Source organism: Zootermopsis nevadensis, unplaced genomic scaffold (genome assembly GCF_977971745.1).
Source record: "Zootermopsis nevadensis isolate Lab colony 2312 unplaced genomic scaffold, Znev_1.0 Znev_ptg000010l, whole genome shotgun sequence".
NCBI lineage: Eukaryota > Metazoa > Arthropoda > Insecta > Blattodea > Termopsidae > Zootermopsis > Zootermopsis nevadensis.
Genome location: NW_028259142.1, coordinates 9,379,887 through 9,400,320, shown reverse-complemented (window position 1 = coordinate 9,400,320; position 20,434 = coordinate 9,379,887). Strand labels below are relative to the sequence as shown.

Here is a 20,434-nt window from a genome sequence, read left to right as displayed (position 1 = left end):
TTGCCATATATCGGCAATGCTACCACCTTCCCAGCCATTGTGTAATTTCCATTCAGCACAGCATGCGGAATTAGGAACGAAACTCGGATGATCTGCTTCTCGAAGTCAATGCTGTTGACAGAAAGACAGACGGTGGTCGTTAGAAAAACACCTCATACGGTCTAGTACAGTGGTTCCCAAACTTTTATACCTTGCGCTCCCCTTAACACATTTCATAAATTTCACGCTCCCCTTCCAAAACAAGGAAACAGATTGGACATAAAATTTAGCTATGAGTATACTTTTTAATAATTTAGTATATATTATCCAATATATTTAATTTAAAAAACTGTAACAAAATATACGCTTCATGCCTGGATTAGTGGGATGGGTGTGGTTGTTTCTGTAAACATAACTTATTATACCGAGGGTGGAGTTTTGAAATAATCTCTCTAAAGTCGTTTTCCAGGTTCATTGTGGAACGATATTTTGATTTGATGGCTGCCACTACTGAACTGCCTCAATTAAGCGAAGGATGTTAAAAATGTTTCTCCATATTTCGTTAAAAAAAGATTTTCATATAAACAACACCCCCCCCCCCTCGCCAAGAAAACCACTCCCCCCATGGGGGCGCGCCCCACACTTTGGGAACCTCTGGTCTAGTAATATTGTGAAAGGTTATCAAGGAAAATATACAACTAAAAATTATATTGTAACTGGTATAGCACTGATTACACATGGGTTTTTCATGACAAGAAGTAGATGTAAACAGCCATTTTCTAACGCAGCTATTAATTTGAGCCATACATTTCCACATTACAATGGCTAAAATTACAACTGTATTCATTTCTGAGAACTTCGATTACAAGAGAATGTTAGTATAAAAAATGCTTACAGACTTCTAAGGCCGAAACATTACAAAAACCTTTTTATTCAGCCACTCGCAAGAGTTTTTCGCAGTTATCAATCACTATCACAAAACATTTTCCCCCACCACCGTACAATTTTTTCAATTTTTTTCAGAAATTTACACAATTTGTTTATACAAAAATATATTTAGTTTCAACAATTTCTCTATTCTTAACAATAATGTTTAGGGTGTTAATAATTTAAGTATCTTCTAAATTTTGTTTCTGAAAATTTTTTGTAGTTTTTTTAAGGGTCTAACCTTTCTCATTCTTAAATTTGTTAAGTTTCAATCATCATATCACTAATATACTTTTATATTATATTTAAAGAAATGTGACAACATCCACGAAAATTCACTATTGGAAAAAAGAAAGAAAAACATAAAGGTCACATAGATTCCAAGACGATGGAAATTCGATTGCCTGTTGTTGAGTTCAATATGAACTACGCACTTGATTTTAAAGCTTAATTTGTTTAAAAACCGAATATAATTATGTATTTTAACATGTAGTAGTGCCACCAAAAAGCTGTTACTTTAAATATTTAGATTTTCATGTTAAAACACAGATTACTTCACGGCAATTTGACATGCCTAATTTTGTTATAGTGTTTTTCGAAACTGGTAGGAACAAGAATCAAGATAAAATTCCAGTGATTTTCACTACCGTAATTTGAGGAACATTCATTTACAAATGGAAGAAGCGAAGTTTTTCCTCAAGAATCGGTGAACTTCGATATCGTAAATAATGTGTTTCTAAAAATGTACTAATCTTGTACATGTTTCAAGAGGGTCGAGTGAAGTGGTGATAGAAAATTTCTTGATATTTCGCAAGAATTTGAAGATAAGCGACCTATGTATGTTATGGAAACCAGCAAACGTAAAACAGTAACAGTGGGTGACAGGACGAATCTAACCGTTGTTGAGTTCGATTAAGAAATACCTGCGGATACATTTATTATGTCATTGTAATCGGGGAAAATAATTATACTTACGATGTGGAGAAAGCGAGAATTATAGAAAAATGCTAGAAAGAGAGAGAAATTTCATTTCAATGGTAGTTATTTTCGAAACAGGTTTTTTTCAACTCTTCAAATATATCTGTGAGGGAGGAGAATTTTATACCAAATACTGAAAGACCGCGTCAGTTTACTTTAGTTACTGCTTTAGTGAACTCATTAAATTCAAAGGAAGTGTTATTAAGGAGACAAAAATATAACACACAGTTAGTGTCTGCATAAGCTGATTTAATATTTGATCATATTCAAGGAAATATTGTATAGCTCGACAGGTAAAGTTTTTCTTTAAACTGGCTTACATCTTTTCCCATAAAATATCCATAATTGTAAAAGACAAATATCTTACCAAGATAGGTGTTAAACGCAGTACGTACATTTGCGTTTGATGCAACTCGTAATGTACTAACAGATTTCGGATAACCGCTTAAAAGTCCTAAGTTAGGATATTCAATCGTGTAAATAGAATTTTGTATGAAAAATACAAATTTACCAGAAGATATTTGATTAGGTGGCAAAAATAATAACCAATCAGTAATATGTTATGGTTTATTATACGTAGCTGACTGAATATTTACTACACAAATCAATTTATTATCGCCCTCTGTGATCTAGTAATAGCGTGCTTGTCATTCAACCCAAGGTTTGCGGGTTCAAACCCGTCCGAGGTCGACGGATTTTTAAGGGTGATAAGAATCCGTTGCACACGGTTGGGAAGTAAAGCCGGCCGACGGTCCAATGTCGTAGATTTACGGCATATAGAAGAACCTTAGGAGCATGAAGGAGATGTTTCGAAACCAAAATTAAGCGGCCATTTCTCACCCATGTCTCTGGTCACTCGTCCAAAAAGTCCCTACCAAATGTCTAAAATAGGTCAGTCATCTCCCGAAGGAGAACCCTATGCTCCACGTAGGAGAAAAACAGATATAAGAAAATAAACCCATTTATTGTAAAATACTTACATAAGCTGATTAACGATTAAAAGCTTGTTGACATCGTTTATTAACCACATAGTTTTGGTTCTGGCTCACGTAGGCAAACTTACAATTTTAAATTTGCTGGTCCATATTGCTAAAATATTATCTCCACACTGTTAAAGTTTTTTTTTTGAAAGTAATACGCTGCAAGCATAGTATATCGTTAGCAGTATCATTTGAATAATATATTTCTAAAGCGTGCCCTATTTCATGAAATAAAATAGAAAATAAGTTCATTTGATATTTTGGGGTTTTATCATCAATATCTAGACTCCAATCTTCATCCAAATCAATATTGGTTTCTGGTACATATCAGGTGTTCGGTTAAAAGCCTGTCCAAGGACTCCCCTTTTGTCAACAAACTTGTTTGTACAATAAACAACTGACTTTTGAAATTTGTGCAAACCGCGTTTGTTGGAGATTGATATATCAGGATTTAAAATGTCATGTTCAAAAATTATATCAGCATGCTGTTGCTACGTATCAGATGCTACTTTATTTATATGTAAAGCGTTGCGTTGGCTAATGAACTGAGCCATTTTATATTCTTCTTAAACCACTTATGTGAAGATATGCTGAATGTAGAAGAATTGGTATACCAACACAACAATGCCGAGTAAACAAATGACGCTTCACCAACTACCAAGACAGTCGCATGATCACTGCTCCAGAAGTAGCACATCGCATTCTTGAAAATGAAGATTTGACTGACAGTTCGCCTCCGAACAGCGACGTAAAGAGACTAAAACATCAGACCTATTTAAGAAATGAAGAAAAGTGAAAGAAGACATCAACTATTTGAAGTACCAACACCAACAAGGTAAACTGATACTAATAATACTACTCATTCAAGTCATACTACTCATTCGATAAATTACGATTACGAAAACTATTATGAAAACTGACTTTATAATCGATTTTAAGACGAAGATTTACAAGGTTGGGGCTGGACGTAGAAAGTTGACTGAGTAAGAACATTTGGCCTCTGAACAGCGACGTAAAGAACTAAAACACCAGACCTATTTAACAAAGGAAAAAAAGTGAAAGGAGACTTACATTGATAAACGTAGAAAAACTTATTCAACAAGAACAGAAAAAAAAACAGACGAAGATTTGCAAGGGTGGAGTTGGACATAGAAATTTGACTGACCAAGAACAGTTGGCCTCTGAACAGCGACATACAGAAGTAAAATATCAGATTAGAGAAAGCGCTCCGGAAGGAGCGTGTTGCTCTAGTATATCCATAATTGCGCAGATAATCTGTAATATATTCTGTCTGGTTTGTGAATTTCTCAGCCTTTGCTGCTAATACAAAAAAAATAATAATATAGTCATTTTATTATATAATAAAATGACAAAACAACAAATAACAGTATACTGGAACATTCAGTCAGTGCTTCAAGAATAATAAAATCACTAAAAAGGAAAGGAATGGTGATTTGCTTCTTGACTATATAAGATGTATTAATTGATGTATAATTGTTGCGGTAAAATAACACTCATGATTGACAATTTTATTCATTCGCCTGGATGGATAGGCTTTCATAATATTTATATTTAATCAAAAAGTCTGGATCAGTTAAAGTAACATAAGCTCCAATAATTTTTCTGAGTAGCTGAAAAGAAGTATGGTCATCCTATTGCAACAGTTTCGAGTGACGAAAATGTTAATCCAGTAGATTATGCAGAGGTAAATCTGCTTGTGGTTTTCAATGTCTTCATATTTAAAAAAGAAAACTGTGGAAGATACTTTTTATTACAACAGGAAGGCATTAATATATTTTATCTTGCTCAAACGTTTTCAAAGTAACTAGTTAGGGATAATGCAAAAGTTCTCTTTATAGCAGGAGACGTGTCGTTTGTCGAATTCGAATCTATGTGTAGTAAATGACAGAATGAAGAATACTGGCTTTTAACAATAGGCATAATGCGGAAGATTTGTAATGGGAAGTACAGAAATAAAATTAAAATATTTTGTTTGATTTTTAATGGATAAAAATCTATTAAAACTTTAATTGTCTTAACAAACTTACACATAACAAACATGTTGAAAATTAATACGTCTAGTTCTTTGATGGTAATACCTTCTCTCGGTTCAAATAATATTCAGTCACTTTCAAATCGAAATTGCATGTCAACATCACTACTTATAATTGGATTTCCTCTTTCATATTGCAGTCTAAGCATAGTTTTAAGTGATCTTTTGCAGGTAATGTTTCTCTCTTAACAATTGATCTAGACTCTAGAAAACTTGAAAAACTTTCAGTTCCTATACTCTAGATTCTAGAGTATAGGAACTGAACGTTTTTCAAGTTTCTCATTTTAAATAAGCATGATATAGCTAGCGTTCCTGTAAAATGAAGAATATTAGCCCTCTTTGTGTTTAGATACTCGAAGTTAACAGCATCAAAAGGGGCTATAGTCCTATTAAAGTTTCTTAACCTTTTATTTCAAAGTTAACATCATTGTCAACTACGAATGGTAGAAATGGAATATCTTCTGTCGTTCTTTTCTTTCTCTGTGAAGACGTTAAAAACTGTCATAAAAATCTTGAGTCAATACATTCTTTATAAAATAAAGTAAAGTAAAATTGTCCCACCATACTTTATGCGGGTGCTTTGCGGTGGGAGGAACATAGCTCCTACTCATTCTTAGCTTCGGCACTAGATATGGGTGAGTGGTTAGCTTCAGGCCCCGGCCGCGCTTTACTTAGGGAAATGGATCACGTTACAGATTGGTTAGGATTCTGGGTGGGCCACAGAGACGATCTGGACGAAGAGGCTAGAAGAAAAATCCTCTGCACCCGTCGATCATCTAACCTGTCGTCCCGCCCGAAGCCTCTCGCTATATTAACTGAGCCACCCAGGCTCATTTTAACTATCTCTAAATTCTGAGCCTCTACTTTATTTTCAACTAGCTCCCTATATTTTTGCACGTATTTTTTATAACTGAATTGTTATTTTGTTCCATTTGTAAAACCAACTCATCCCATTGACCTTCAGTGACCGCATCCCTAAAATCTGCTGTTGGTCTAATGTTAGTAAGCAACTTCACAATTAATAAAATCTTTCAAATCTAAAGGAATGCATTGACAATAATTCCCTCATTTTACTTTTTAAATGTACTGTATTTATATCTTATTCTTGCACAACATCTCTTGTCGGAACGTTTTAAAATGTGTTTGTTGGCATTTGTTTCATTTAAAATATTTTTAAAAACGACTTTGTCAGGTAGCATCTTTAGAACGACCAGATATAAATGATCACAATATGTCCCATCAAAGTTTTGTATTTTTGCATTATTAAAGTAGGGGAGATCAGCTTATCATGACATACCATTTTCAAATTGCTAAGTAAAAATATAATATCATTATTAAAACCCAATTTTAATGTTTTTACGTTCTAATAGAAAATGGGATGACATGATAGCCATAGTAAAGCACAGAAATAAATATTTTTTGCATTTTTATTTATTTTATATTTTGACCCTCTGTCATTTTAAGCATATTACTCAGGTCACGGGCATTGAAAACCAAAGTAAACAAACTTTCTAAAAACATATCTTATATTTTATTAGTACTGAAAGGTAATTTAAGTTCACAGTGATGTCTTGAACAAAGGGTTTTCATATTTCATGACAGTGTTTACATAAAATGTCCCCTTTATTTTTCTCTTTCATTTGCATACGTCACAGATGAACTTCAGCGCACTCACAGTGTGCCCACAACTTGCATTCAGTATCTAACTGCAACCTTTGGCGCACTTGTCTTCCAGACTTACTCGAATCCTGTTTTCTTTATTTCTGCAGTCATTTATTTCACTTCATTTACGCAAAGACTGCTGGTTAATACAGAGGATAGATGATTTTGTTTTCTCTCTCTCTCTCTCTCTTTTTTTTTTTTGGCTTTAGCCATTGCATCCAACCGGTCTCATGGTCAATTCCTAAGATTCCTAGAGCCAGGGTAAATTGACATAGTATGTAAATTTGCCCTGAACGCAATATCCTAGTTTAAACTTTTTTCCGTTTTAATAGGTACCAACAGTTCATATTTTATAGTTGCAATGAATAGAAGAAACCTAATTTCATATGTATTAAATTATGAAGCACGAAAATATACGCATCGCATCTGTCCACGTCGACAGACTGACGACGAACCTTCCAAATATTGTTTTCTCTTTTCGAGTACAACACCGTCACACTTCTGCCATTAAAAGAGACACGCTCTTGCCAACCTACAATTCTACTAGTAACCTTCAGAGGACGAGCGGCATTTCCCTGAAACACCAACTATTTACATTTTATCATGGCATGTCTCCCCTACTAGTGGCTTAGGGCGGTTACCAGCAAAGGAATGAAATACGTATTTCTCAGCTGCACGCATACAATAACATATTCAACGAATAACTACGTTTTTGGAAATGTCAGAATTTAAAACATCACATTCATTCTTGTGTGTTTCTTGTGAGAGTTTATCTGGAATAAATACTCCTCTCAAATGTTTAATTTTAATTTTTAATAAATTGTTTCATGCCAGAATAAATTAAAGACACTTCTTCTTTTTTATACCTGAACCCGACATTTTATTTTCCATTGCAAGTTTATGAATTTTCTCATTCCTAAGTTCTTCTAATTTTTTTCTTCAATTAATCTTTCTGAAATCGCCCCAGCACCACTAGCTAAAGAACCAATTGCACCTAACGCAGCTAGAACAGCTGGAATCGTAAAAATAAATCCATCAATATGTTCGTTAGGCGTTTTTAAATTTCCTTAATTTGGGAATGTGTTAGTTTAACGACATTCCAGTTTGTAAGATTTCAGGTTTTGACAACGATGAGTATGAAGATTTCTGTCTTCCGGGTTGTCGCGCTGTGTAGTCTGGTCGATGTTTCATCGCCCTAATGACGGTGGCAGTATGACCTCTGAAACATTGGTTAGCATCGACCATACTACACAGCGCAACAACCCAGAAGACAGAAATCTTCACATTCCAGTTTCTTTACCAGTGTTTTTATCATTCTCTTCACTTTGTTTATCTGTTAAAACCCAATATATTTTGAGCTGTTCTAGTTCATTATGTAGGATTTAGAATGTAAATTATTTTAGTTTCATTGTTTATTAAAAGAAATCAATTTTTAAATACTTAAATCCGCATCCTATTTTCACTTTCTTATTCATAGCAAATGCCGTTGCAAGAGCTAGGATTATATCTTTAAAAAACGATATAAGTTTACTGAACACTCAACGCTGGCCTAGTCTTCTAAAATTATGTCAGCTTCAGGTCTCGATTCTAGATCCTTATAATCTCTGTAAGCTACATCATATTCTCTTGCAATAATTTTTATCGGATTTACCCCATTGTCACATCTTTCTATTCTTTCATTTCATGTAGTACCGGGGCCTATGAAATTGTAACAGCATTGACCTTATCGTTAACAAGTCCTTTTCCATATATTTCTATCCAGAATGTTTGTGGTAACATATTTATAATTTTAATGTAATAACATATTCTTAGTATCGTTTACAACAAGATCAGTTAATCTACTGAAAAACATGTTCACTATGCTTATTATTTCGTTGTAAAATTGTTTATTCCCAGGTTTATCACATCCAGAAATAACAAATAATAAATCAACTAATGATCTTACGTCTTTCATCCAAATGAATTATAGGGGGAATTCTGTATACTTCTTTATACCTTTTCCAGTTCGAGGTGAGGAAGAACATATTTTTCTCTTTCTTATAATTTTCCTAAATTGGAGCCACATAAGTCTGCCATTCATGCCTCATACTCAATTTAGACCTACCTGTGGACGGATCATTATATTGAAAAATAGCACCTAAAGAAATTAAGATTTTACCATAAACCTTCAAGGCTTTAGGTAATATTGTAACATGATTTAATTCAGATTTCCGTCTTCTGGGTTGTTGCGCTGTGTAGTCTGGTCGATGTTAACCAACGTTTCAGAGGTCATACTGCCTCCGTCATCAGGGCGATGACGGAGGCAGTTAACATCGACCAGACTACACAGCGCAACAACCCAGAAGACGGAAATCTTCATACTCACCGCTGTGAGAACCTCAAGTCTTACATGACTTAATTCTTTCAAAATTAGCAAAGCTAATAGACCATTTCTTCCTTCATTAGTCTTTCCATTTATAATCGAAAAACCCCCATTAAAAGTTACTTCAGAATTGCCGATATATAACTTTTTAACAACAGGTATTAAACGTAACGTTTTATCATCAGCCAAGTTTATGTACTCTGTCAACTTTGGTTCGATAAAATTCGCAGAATAATCGTTTACTGCAACAGCAGCACAAACGTCTCTGTACTTCGTGATAATATATAAACGCATCAGCGTCCGTAGGTTATTTATGGTTGACTGGATCACCTTGTTTCTGTTCCTTAAATGTGTACTTAATTTCGGTTCCTATACTTCGTATCGCATCGATTGCAGGTTTCTGACGAAGTTTATTTTATTCATAAATACCGTCTCTTTGTTCCTTTGTAGCCTCGAGGCGTGTTAAAAAGTAATCCTTTAACTTAATTTATTTCTTAGTATTCATTATTTCCAAAAATATGTTCATTGTATAAAATGAAAAACGTTACTACTACAGAAGCGGGTACTGAAAATACCGAAACGACTGAGAACTGTAAAATATTTCGTAAAGGTATCTGCAATGTATGCGGTAAGACTATGAGTCAATTCGTGAGTGACGGTACTGCACCTCGCTGTAAAAAATATATGTATAAACAAGGAAAAGAACGGAAAAGATAGTTAACGAACTTCATAAACCGATAGGAAAAATTACCCTACAAGAGTTAATATTACAAAAGTATAGACGGCATGCTGATTGGGTTGAAATTACAGGAACTAATGGATTCAAGTACATGTTAACAACAACCGACACGTTTCTCAACTAAAAGATAAGTATCGTAAAAACTTCCGAAACTCTTTTTAATGAGCGGAAAGTCATCTTTAAATTGATAAAAGAAAGGAGTTTTACAGCAGAACAGTTTCTGAATTAATGAATAAGTGTGACATAAACCACTGTTCAATATTTAGTAACAAAGAAGCTGCAATCTGCGAAAGATTCAATAGGACAATTAAGGAGAAAATGTGGGAAAAGTCTTCTGTTCAGTGTATTATAAATGGGTTGACAGCCTTCCAAAATTGGTTAGTGATTTTCATAACAAAGAGCTCCGAAGTATAGGGATAAAACCTGTAGAGGTTACAGTTTCAAAATTTGTAAAAGTTGCTTACGAAAACATTATGAACCTGTAAAACTAAAGTTCAAATTTGGAGGCAAGGTTCGAATTAGTAAAGTAAAGGGTTTGTTGGAAAACGGCTAAACACCAATCCGGTCAACTTATTTGTTTGGTGTACACGCAGCCATTTCCTCAAATCCGCCAACATATTGAATAAACGATTTAAAGGAAAAATGTTTAAAGGTTTATTTTGCTAACCAGAACTTTTAAAAAGAAAATACAGTGGTATTTACTTGGTTGAGAAAGTTTTGGTGAAATCTGACGAAAACGTTTTTGAAAAACCATTCTCCACGCACTTTAGCTTGTTTTGTAGTACAGCTTATATTCTAGGACTTTTCCTTAAGAGGTTGACTTATCTAAGTACTTTATAGTTCCTGCCGTGTTCCCTACTTGATCCGTGACTGCTGATACAGTACATTCACAGTTGCCCAGCACACTATTGGGAATTCCCTTATCCACCACCGGGTAACACACCGTGTTGCATTTAGGGTTCTGTTTGTTGATAACACACCAATGGTTATACCAGTTCCCTTACCTAAGTTCAGAGGCTGCCCCATCGTATATGTGACTTATGATTTGAAGCTTTCACTGCGACTATAGGTTTTAACGAAAATAACTTCTTACAGGGCTGGAAGCCCGAGAAGAATTCGTTATGTACAGTAGATTCCGATTAATTGGGCTATTGTTTAATCGGGATTGCCGTTAACTTGTGACAAATCTTAAAGAACAAAAACAAATCGAGAATGTAACCTGAATTTGCTTCGCTTATTTGGGACACAACGAGCAAAGAAACATTCTGCAGGCGATTACACGAAGGAAAGCTAACTGGCTGGGACATATTATGAGAAGGAATGGGTTACTGAGTGATATCATCGAAGGCCAGGTTGAAGGAAAGCGAAGACTGGGAAGAAGACTGATACAGCTAAGTTAACCGACGATCTGAAACAAGGAAAGAAGATGAAGTTCCAGGAATTAAAACGAGAAGCTGAGAATAGGGAAAACTGGAGAGCTCTTTTTGGGCAGAGCAATGGACCTGTTGTAAGACAGAACACTGAATAATAATTTGGGACAGTGAGATGGCGCGCTTGTGGCGTGTGGCGTGGAGGAGTCAGTGAGTCATCGCTGATTCAGTAACGAACACGTTCGTATTCAGACAGTGTAGCTATTCAGCTTTCGAGCAATAAACAGCAAGACCTTTCAGAAAGGCTCAGCTTACTGTGGCTTTAAACACTCAGGCTTGGAGATGCCAGATACGACATATAGTGAAAATGACGCCATTTGGAAGTGCAACACGTCAGAAACAACTAAGAGTATGGATGCATCGAATATACTCTTTAATGTTACAATGAAAATGAAGATTATGAGGACGCAATTGTTCAACAAATTGCGGCAAAACACCAAAAGACATCAGAAGACCAGGAAAATAATGAGGACGACACACCTGAGGTAGAGCGATGTGTCCCAATTACCGGAATCCACTGTATATGCGACTATTAATATGAAAATGCCGATCAGAGTGGCCACGCTGTCTTGAGGCGTGGGTCTCCTGCTCTTGGACACTGGGACCTTGGGTTCGAATCCCACCTACGGCATTGGTGTTTGTCCTCGTATTTCTGTGTTGTGCTCTCCTGTGTACAGGTAGAGGCCTAGCGACGATTTGATCACTCGTTCAAGAAGTCCTACCAAATGTTTATATAGATCAAAAAACCTCCGAAAGGAGGCCTATATGCTCCACATAGGAGCAAAAAGGATACGAACAAGAAGGAAAAGATTATGGAGACATTTTAGTTACATTAAGTCTCTTAATAATCCATTTTAGAGGGAGGCATTTTGTTCACCTTAATCTTATAGATGTTTCTAAAGGAAGAATTTGTTTCTCATCTGTTTTGAATAATGTTAGTGTACTCATAACCACTAGGTCAATAAGTACGAGGTGCGATTGAAAGGTTTCCAGAATGCGCGTATAAAAACCCGTACACTTATCTCAGGTATAAAATTCATCCATCACCCTCGAAGTAGTTCCCTTTGGAGTGAACACAACGATCCCAACGCCGCTGCCAAGCCTGGAAGCATCCCTGGAAATCTTTCTTTGTCAGCCTATCAAGCACCATCTGCGATTCTGCCTGAATCTCTTCTATCGTCTCAAATCTCCTTCCCTTTAGCTGAATTTTCATCTTTGGAAAGAGGAAGAAGTCACACGGAGCTTAGAAAGGAAGTTGGGGTCAGTTCTTGCAAGATCTTTGAGCTCCTCACAAACGAGAATTCGATTCTGCTTCTGGTCCTCAGACAGGAGCCTAGGCACAAACTTGGCTGCGATGCGTGTGGAGTTCTTCCTTTAGAATCAGCTGACAGGTCCCATAGCCTATCCCAACAATGTCGCACAAGTCGTTGATGGTACGACGTCGATCTTCGTGAATGGCCTGCTGAATCTTCGTAACATTTTCGGGCGTTGTGCTCGAAGATGGTCGTCCAGAACACTCGTCATCATCGACAGAGGTTCGGCCATTTTTAAAACGTGAATGCCACACAAAAGTTTGTGCACGACCCATTGCGGACTCCCCAAATGCTTGCTTTAGCATTTCATAAGTTTCCGTAGACGTTTTGGCGAGTCATTGGCAAAATTTGATGCACACGCCATTCCGAAATCGCAGGAGGGTCGGTGTAATGCACTACCTAAACGCCCGTAACTAAGAAACAAATGCTAATTCGATGATGCCGGCTGGCACACTGATTCACTATGAATGTAGGCCGCACCCCCTAGCGGCAGAAGCTCGTACTACATCCGGTTCGCCCTGTATTGACACAGTCTTGAAACTTTCCGATCGAACCTCGTATAGCAAATCTCTGAACTGTCATCACCAGAAACATTTCCTGAGAACATTTTCGTCTTGAAAAAAGACATAACAAATTACAAACGCGAAGCTTTCGGATCTAGTAAACTTGATCACGATATTAAATTTAATCGCCATCGCGGAGGATCGTAATGTCGAGACCTCAGTAATTCGTCAGGGTAAACTGCATGCGACTTCGGTGCAAGTTTAGATGAAGAGAAATGTACTAGATGCTGTGCCATATCTCGGGTGTTTTTAAACTTTTCCAAACCAGGGACCATACTCTACTATTTCTGTACAGACCGACACGAACGAAGACAGGTGGCGCAGAGAAAGAAATATATGTAAAATGGTGGCTGCTTCACGCTTGAAACAACAGAATAATTTGTACATAAACTTTCATAAGCTGACTGTCAGATCGGAAGTGACAATAGATACGCAGAGGCTTTCAAAACTCGGCCGCCATCGTTAAAGTCGGTCATTTAAAAACTGTTTGTTTGTTAAAACTGCTGCTAAATTAGTCCTATTGTTGGAGACAGTTTCATATTTTACTCAGTTTTCTGTGACAGTATCTGTCATTAGTGAGGTATTAAATGCTGCTTTTGATATGCATTAATTCAATATCAGGTTTAATTCAAAGAGTTCAAAAGTAAGATACGTCCAATATTAGCCGTCACCAAATTGGATGCTTCAGTGCCACAAAGTAGTTCACACGTTCACCACGCATTTCTAAATCACCAATAGAGTAAAGTTTTTCTTTGCTACGCTGCGAGTGCTGCGCTGTAGTGACTAGCAAGGGATCCGGTATTCGTGTTGCAACGCTGTACTATTTCTTGTAGCCTCGAAGCATGCAATTTTCTGACGGCTGCTGTTGTTTCTATTTGACCTTTATTATTAAGTTTATGATTTGTTCACACCAACAGTTACTGCGGAACACTTCCCAAAATGACAAAGCGGTCTCTTTGGCCTTAGCTGTGACACAGTGTTACTAAAAATATACGCACGGCGCTCAAAACATCGGTGGACCTGTTGACAAGCCCTGGTATAGCCAATGAGCAGATATTTCTGAAGTGCGGGAAGATTCAAAAGGAAATTAAACTCCAGGTATTTTATCATTTAATCTTTAGTGTGTAATTAAAATATTACCTGATATCCTCAAAAAAAGGCATCCTTCACTCCCACGATGGTGAAATTGCTGGAAGATGCGTTTAAACCCATGTGTGTCAGAGAAAGTTTGTCGACCACTAGTGGATCCAAGACAGGGATGTCATACTTCCGATCTCCTGAGAAATGTAGAAAATTCTTGAAACAGATATCAGCGACCTCGACATCTACAAACCATTGCTAAATATTCCTCACGCACAAAACCACATTCGTAGGTCACGAACTAGAAGCTTGGTCCAAGTGACTTCCCGTGGCTAGTTCTAATCCTGTCCACTTAAATCTAGTTTGTGACGAAGAGAAGCACGGGTATGGACACACATATGACAGCTGCATTAAGTATATACAATTTACATGTGGTAAATAAACAACAAAATTTATTATATAAATACACGCGAAAACTTTAAACCATTATTACCTTTAAATGGCAATGGTATTTTTCGTATTGTACAACAACGTGTTTGGAAGACCACGTATATTGTAATCTTCCACTTTCGGAAAACAATTATTTGCATGTATTATGACTTACATAATTTAATCCATATTGGGTACACTAGCTTTAGAAAAGGATTTACAGTTTTTTATCCGTGACGTAACAGCGCTAAAGAGCCAAAGCCGACTAGCTTTACTTTACATATATTTTTTAATTTACGTTGTTTGATGTTACTTTTAAGTTTTTTAAATGGGACCCACGTTGACTGCTAAAGCTTAGTTTTCTATGTTTGCGTATGGTGTGGGAGACTCGGGTTTGATTCTCAGTTACGGCATTTATTCATCATATCTGTAATGACTTTAGGAGTTGTATAATTTATTTTATTTTTAAGTCTTTATTTTATTTATTTTCTTTCTTCCATTACTTTCGTTTGCTAAGAACAGTAGGGCGAAGATGATTTCTCAGTTTAAAAGGTTTAAACATTCACCAGTATTTTTCAACAGTGAAGCTTTCATTTTCTAAAAACATGTTATGGTGTTCATGGCGTACTGCCAGACTAGTTACACCACATTATGATTTTTGAAATATAAGTCAACTTGTATTCCCGGCTGAAGAAAGAACAGCAAAATACGAGTGCAGCAAATAAGCAGCAAAGATTGCTGTCTTCTGGGTTATTGCGTCATGCTGTCTGGTAGATTTCCAGCAACGTTTGAGAGGTCATACTGCCTCCGTCATCAGGGCGATTAATGTGCCAATCGAGTGGGAAAGGCTCGATTAGTACATTCATCGCCCTGTTGACGGAGGTAGTATGACCTCGGAAATGTTGGTGGAAATCTGCCAGAATACCCGGCTCAACAACCCAGAAGACAGCAATCTTCAGACCCACCGCTATGAAAAGTTCATATCCTACAAATAAGCAGTAGTTAATGTAGGAGAACCAAATGACAAGATTTTATTTGAAAAAACCAGAAGTAAGATTAGAATTAAATTATTAGCACATCTTTGAATACGTATTTACAATAATAGCAATGTCTTTAGCCGTTACTGTAGCATTATAAAAATGCGGAAGGACAGGTACAACTTTAAATTATGATTATACGTTGTTTATAATCGAACAATAATAGTTTATACAAAAGACGTTGGATGCTTAGCTGAGAAGTTACATTTAATATAGACTTTTGAACGTATCTGATATATAGTGTCTTATAACGATCACTGCATCTGAGAAGTGATGCGTAGCAACTCACCTTTGATGATTCTCGGAAAAGCAGCTCTACCACTCTTTAGGGTACATTCATTGAACTTGGGATCATTTCTGGAACATGACTTGATGTAGTCAGCTGAAAAGAATTCAGTATAACAACATCAACTTAAGAACATGCCGATAACAATCTTTCCTTCGCTGTTCATCGTTCTAGTATATTTTAAGTGGGACTGTTTCTCTGATGGTTTGTGAAGAGGAGACTCTGGAGCAGAATGAAGACACTCTCAAAACATCGCAGTGTGGGGGCGCTATAGTGGTACTGTGAAATGCAGCAGTACAAACTGAAATAGCGTTATCAAATGCAGGCGTGTACACTGAATGCGTAACTTCTGAGACGGAGCTTGAGAAATTACAACAAGTCTTTTACGGTTATGAAAAAGAAGACTAAAAAGATAAGAGAAACACACTTAAAGTCTGAACAAAGATTAGCTTAAAGTTGAGACAAGAAGGAAGAATAAACTTATTTCCAGCTTTATTCCGAAAAGGAGCCTTCAACTACCTGACCATTGTTTGTGGCATTTTGCAAATATATCGCTCGGCCTTGATGTGGAAGTCGTAGCAGTAAAACAGCGACATACTGTTTCAGTTAAACTACCGGTACCGCTCTGTTATGTGAGTCAGTAGCTCAGCCAATACAGAGGAAGATTTTTTCTAGCTTCTTCATCCAGACCGGTTTTAGAACCACTCAACTTCCTGCCTAATGAGTACCGTAGTCCTACGCAATTTCGCGAATTCAAGTCGATAAATTTTAAAGACTTGAGAAGCACCTCAAGAAACTTCTTTTTGCTAGTGTCATGAAAATGTTTATTTTATAAGCTAAACTGCTCTTTCTTAGCCGTGAAAAATACTATTTACATAATGAAGTATCGACAGTTTCCTGTAATGGCTGAAATAGGAAATATAGTGTAACACACTATGAACGGAAATGCTATAATTTGAACAATTCAATTCAATTCAATTCATTTACTAAAGTGCTTGACAACAGCCAAAAAGGCCAATAACAGCCAAGCACTAACAACAATACAAACATTACAATACAAAAGCAAACAAACAATGAACTGAAAACATAAATGTACAATATTGATTTATTGCAAAATAACTAATAAGTAAAAAACTAAATGTTACAGATAAGTAAAGTAATAATTAAACTAAAAACAGTTTAATTTTGGACAAACAACATACAAAATAAAATGTTATACTAAATAAACAATAAAAACAATGATTATTGTTTAAAAAGCTGACTGACATCAGTAAGCAAAATACGATCTTTGTTAAAGATGTCGATGCTCCTGCAGACTGCATTGGCACAAGAAACACATCTGGCAGAGGTACTGGCCTTGAAATTACGTTGTACAGTAAAGGTAGAGTAGTCTCTGATAGACCTAGTGGGTACGCAGAGACTAACTGTATCAAAAACAAATGAGCAACTAATTTTGCCTTTAAAAGCATTGATGAGGAAAAGCGCATCCAAAAGCCTCCTCCTTAAATGTAACGATAAGAAGTTTAATCTAACTAGTATATCATCGTAATTATAGGCACAAACGCCATTAAAGAATCTAGTGTAACATAGAGCCACAAATTTCCTTTGAATCCTTTCCAATTTAAAGGAATCAGTATTAGTAATAGAGTTCCAAACAACGGATGCATACTCAATTTTGGAACGGACTAAAGTACTGTACAAAACCAATAGGCTATCAACAGTGGAGAAGGAAGAAGTAATATACCGAATCAAACCAAGCATTTGTAAGCGTTGTGAGAATATATAGTTGATATGCTGGTGAAAATAAAGCTTACAGTCCAGTAGAACACCGAGATCTTTAACACAATGGAAGCATGCCACCAGGTTGTTACACAATTTGTAATTAAAGTAAATACTGTTTGTCTTCCGGGTGAATGATATAACAGTAGTTTTACTTAAATTAAGTTGCATCCCATTAACAAGACACCAATTTTGCACTGAATGAATATCGTCCTGTAACAGTTTACAGTCATAAACATCGCTAATACTCCGATATATCCTTAAGTCATCAGCAAATAAAAGGCACTGTGAGTTATGTATGGAGTCGCAAATATCATTAATAAATATATTAAAAAGTAAGGGGCCTAGGGTGGAACCTTGAGGCACTCCACACTTAACACGATAAGGATACGAAAGAGTTCCTGATACACGAACAAAAGATTGCCTGTCAGAAAGATAACTATGGAACCAGTCAACATAACTGGGTGATAGTCCAAAGTTTCTAAGTTTCCCAAGAAGAATATTATGAGGGACTAAGTCAAATGCTTTAGTACGATCACAGTATACTGAATCTGTTTGTCCTTGAGTACTAACTGAAGGTAAAACGGAATTAAGGTAAGTAACCAAATTTGTTGCTGTGGAATTAAATTTACGAAAACCATGCTGTGAGGGATTTAATCTGTACTTAAAAAAATTTTCCAAGTGATCATAAACAATAAGTTCAAATATTTTAGAAAAGTTATTAAGAATAGAGATGGGTCTATAATTACTAACAATGGAACTGTTGCCTTTTTTAAACACAGGAACAACAGCTGTTTCTTTCCACAGGGATGGAAAGGTGGCACTAGTTGCACTAAAATTAAAAATATAGGTTAATAAGGGAGTGAAAATAACAGAACAACCCTTAATTACTAACGAAGGAATTCCATCTAACCCCACACACTTTGAGGTTCTGAGGCGCTTGATTGCCTTGCTAACTTCAGCAGGAGAGATAGGAGCGGCGGGCAAAGAATCAGAAGTAAAAGTATCGGTAGGAGTGACGGACCGGCAAGAAGTGTTAAAAATTGATTCAAAATGCGTAGCAAATTCATCAGCAATGTGTTTGGGGCCAGTGACAAACTGATCACCAATTTAATGAAGATGGCTGTCTTCTGAGTTATAGCGCCGTAGTCGTGCTGATAATGGAGGCATCAGGTACTTGTGAAACTTCGGAAGAATTCTACAAGACTTCACGGCACTACAAACCAGAAGGCAGTGAGAACCTCAAAATCTCCACAACAAGCTGGGATACGTAACGAAGTCCATAGTTCATAGTTCATAGTCCATAGTCATTCTAGAAATTAGAAAATTTTCAGCTAGTCAGATTATTTGTCTTTTATGATACCCTAAGATCCATTTCCGAGGTCATTATAACCCCCCCCCCCCCCCCCCCCCCGGTACTAACCTGATGGTTGAATCCAGCTGATGCACTCAAACTAGATTTCTTTATTTATTCTTCCTTCTGTGCCTAGAACTCTCATATGGTGTTTTGTTCTGAATTTTTCAAACAAAAATGTGGAATATGTTTCTCTCATGACATCCCTCCATGCCACATGTTTGCTCTACTGAGCTTGAGTTATTTAATCGAACTAACACTATTAGTTTTGCAGCTCATGAACATGTATATAGAAATAATGAATGATGCGCATACTGATCACACTGGAGGCGCAAAAACCTCTTTTCTTTGATGCTAATGAAGTATTTACAGGAACTAAATATTAATATTATCAAAGTGGGGGCACACTATACAAGTTCATAGAACACTCTTCGCCTGTCCACGGAATATTGTGTAAAAATAGCGAAAAACTGCTTAGATGACGATTGTCTGGAATCAGTTGTGCACTCCGCAAGGAATCGTATGGATGCACTTGCTCTTCATAAATTACTTCGGGGATAGTCCGAAGTCTCGTGCGATATCGCCTGAATTTCTCCACGGCTGTCAATCCACACCTGCAAGTATGGGGTCTTCATTGGGTGGCATCCGTGCAGTCTGTGGGAGACCTGCATTCATATGTGCCGTAGAGTTCCATTTAAGGTACGGATGACGTCGACTACGACAGTACCGGTTCGACTGTTACAGGCACCGAGGCTTATGAACATTCGCTGTATCGGTCGTGTGTTTTCTATGTTAATTCGATTTCAGTTTAGCTCTGCTGTGCACTGTTTTGAGCACACCTAACAACGAACTCTGCGTATCGTCATGACAAATAACAGATAAGAAGTGTGTTACCATATTGAAGGTGACGTTCATCTCGAAAAATAAGCGTCCCAGTACATATGCACTTATTTTATGTGGCACTATGGACATCATGTGCGCGAGTTTCGTTTCAATTTGTGTGATATAGAAAATAAGTATTTGGTAATATTTTTAAGAAATATCATCTCCATCTGAAGCAATGCATGTGATTCTGCCCACATAATTTTGGTGAGATAACCTACACGTTGGTCGGATGAAAGTCGTTTTTTCCCAAGAAATAACTATTAAAATGTCCTGTATTCGTATCGAAGAAAATATGCGAAACTTCCTTTATTACAGCTAAAATTCTCGATCGTTTTCCTTCAAGTTTCAAGTGACAGTTAAGGAAGATTTTGTTGGTGGAAGGGAATTAACTTTGAAACAGTGAACACACACTGGCATCAAATCCTTAGAAGTTCTATCTCAATTAAATAAGAGAACCTGACTCACAAAAATGGATAATTGCAGTCTTCTGAAGTGGCATCGTTATTGTCTGTCTTATTTTGTGTTTATGTAGGGCTCTGTAAATCCAGTGAACATTGTTGGCGGTGTATAGAAGGGCGTTAAAACGAATAATGTTAAT

General features: G+C 36.5%; 1 protein-coding gene and 2 long non-coding RNA genes across 3 annotated transcripts in view; 1 reads left to right on the top strand and 2 right to left on the bottom strand.

The window, feature by feature from the left end:
• Nucleotides 1–15,914, bottom strand: LOC147874241 (uncharacterized). Its single transcript, XR_015534399.1, has 3 exons — nt 15,822–15,914; nt 14,127–14,263; nt 1–111 (listed from the first exon to the last, which is right to left on the bottom strand). It is a non-coding gene; the product is annotated as an uncharacterized LOC147874241 (long non-coding RNA).
• The window catches only part of LOC110839937 (uncharacterized), a 193,530-nt gene that overhangs the window by 79,293 nt on the left and 93,803 nt on the right, over nt 1–20,434 (top strand). The gene's annotated exons all lie outside the window — the stretch shown is intronic.
• The window catches only part of LOC147874240 (protein takeout-like), a 68,701-nt gene that overhangs the window by 47,122 nt on the left and 1,145 nt on the right, over nt 1–20,434 (bottom strand). The gene's annotated exons all lie outside the window — the stretch shown is intronic.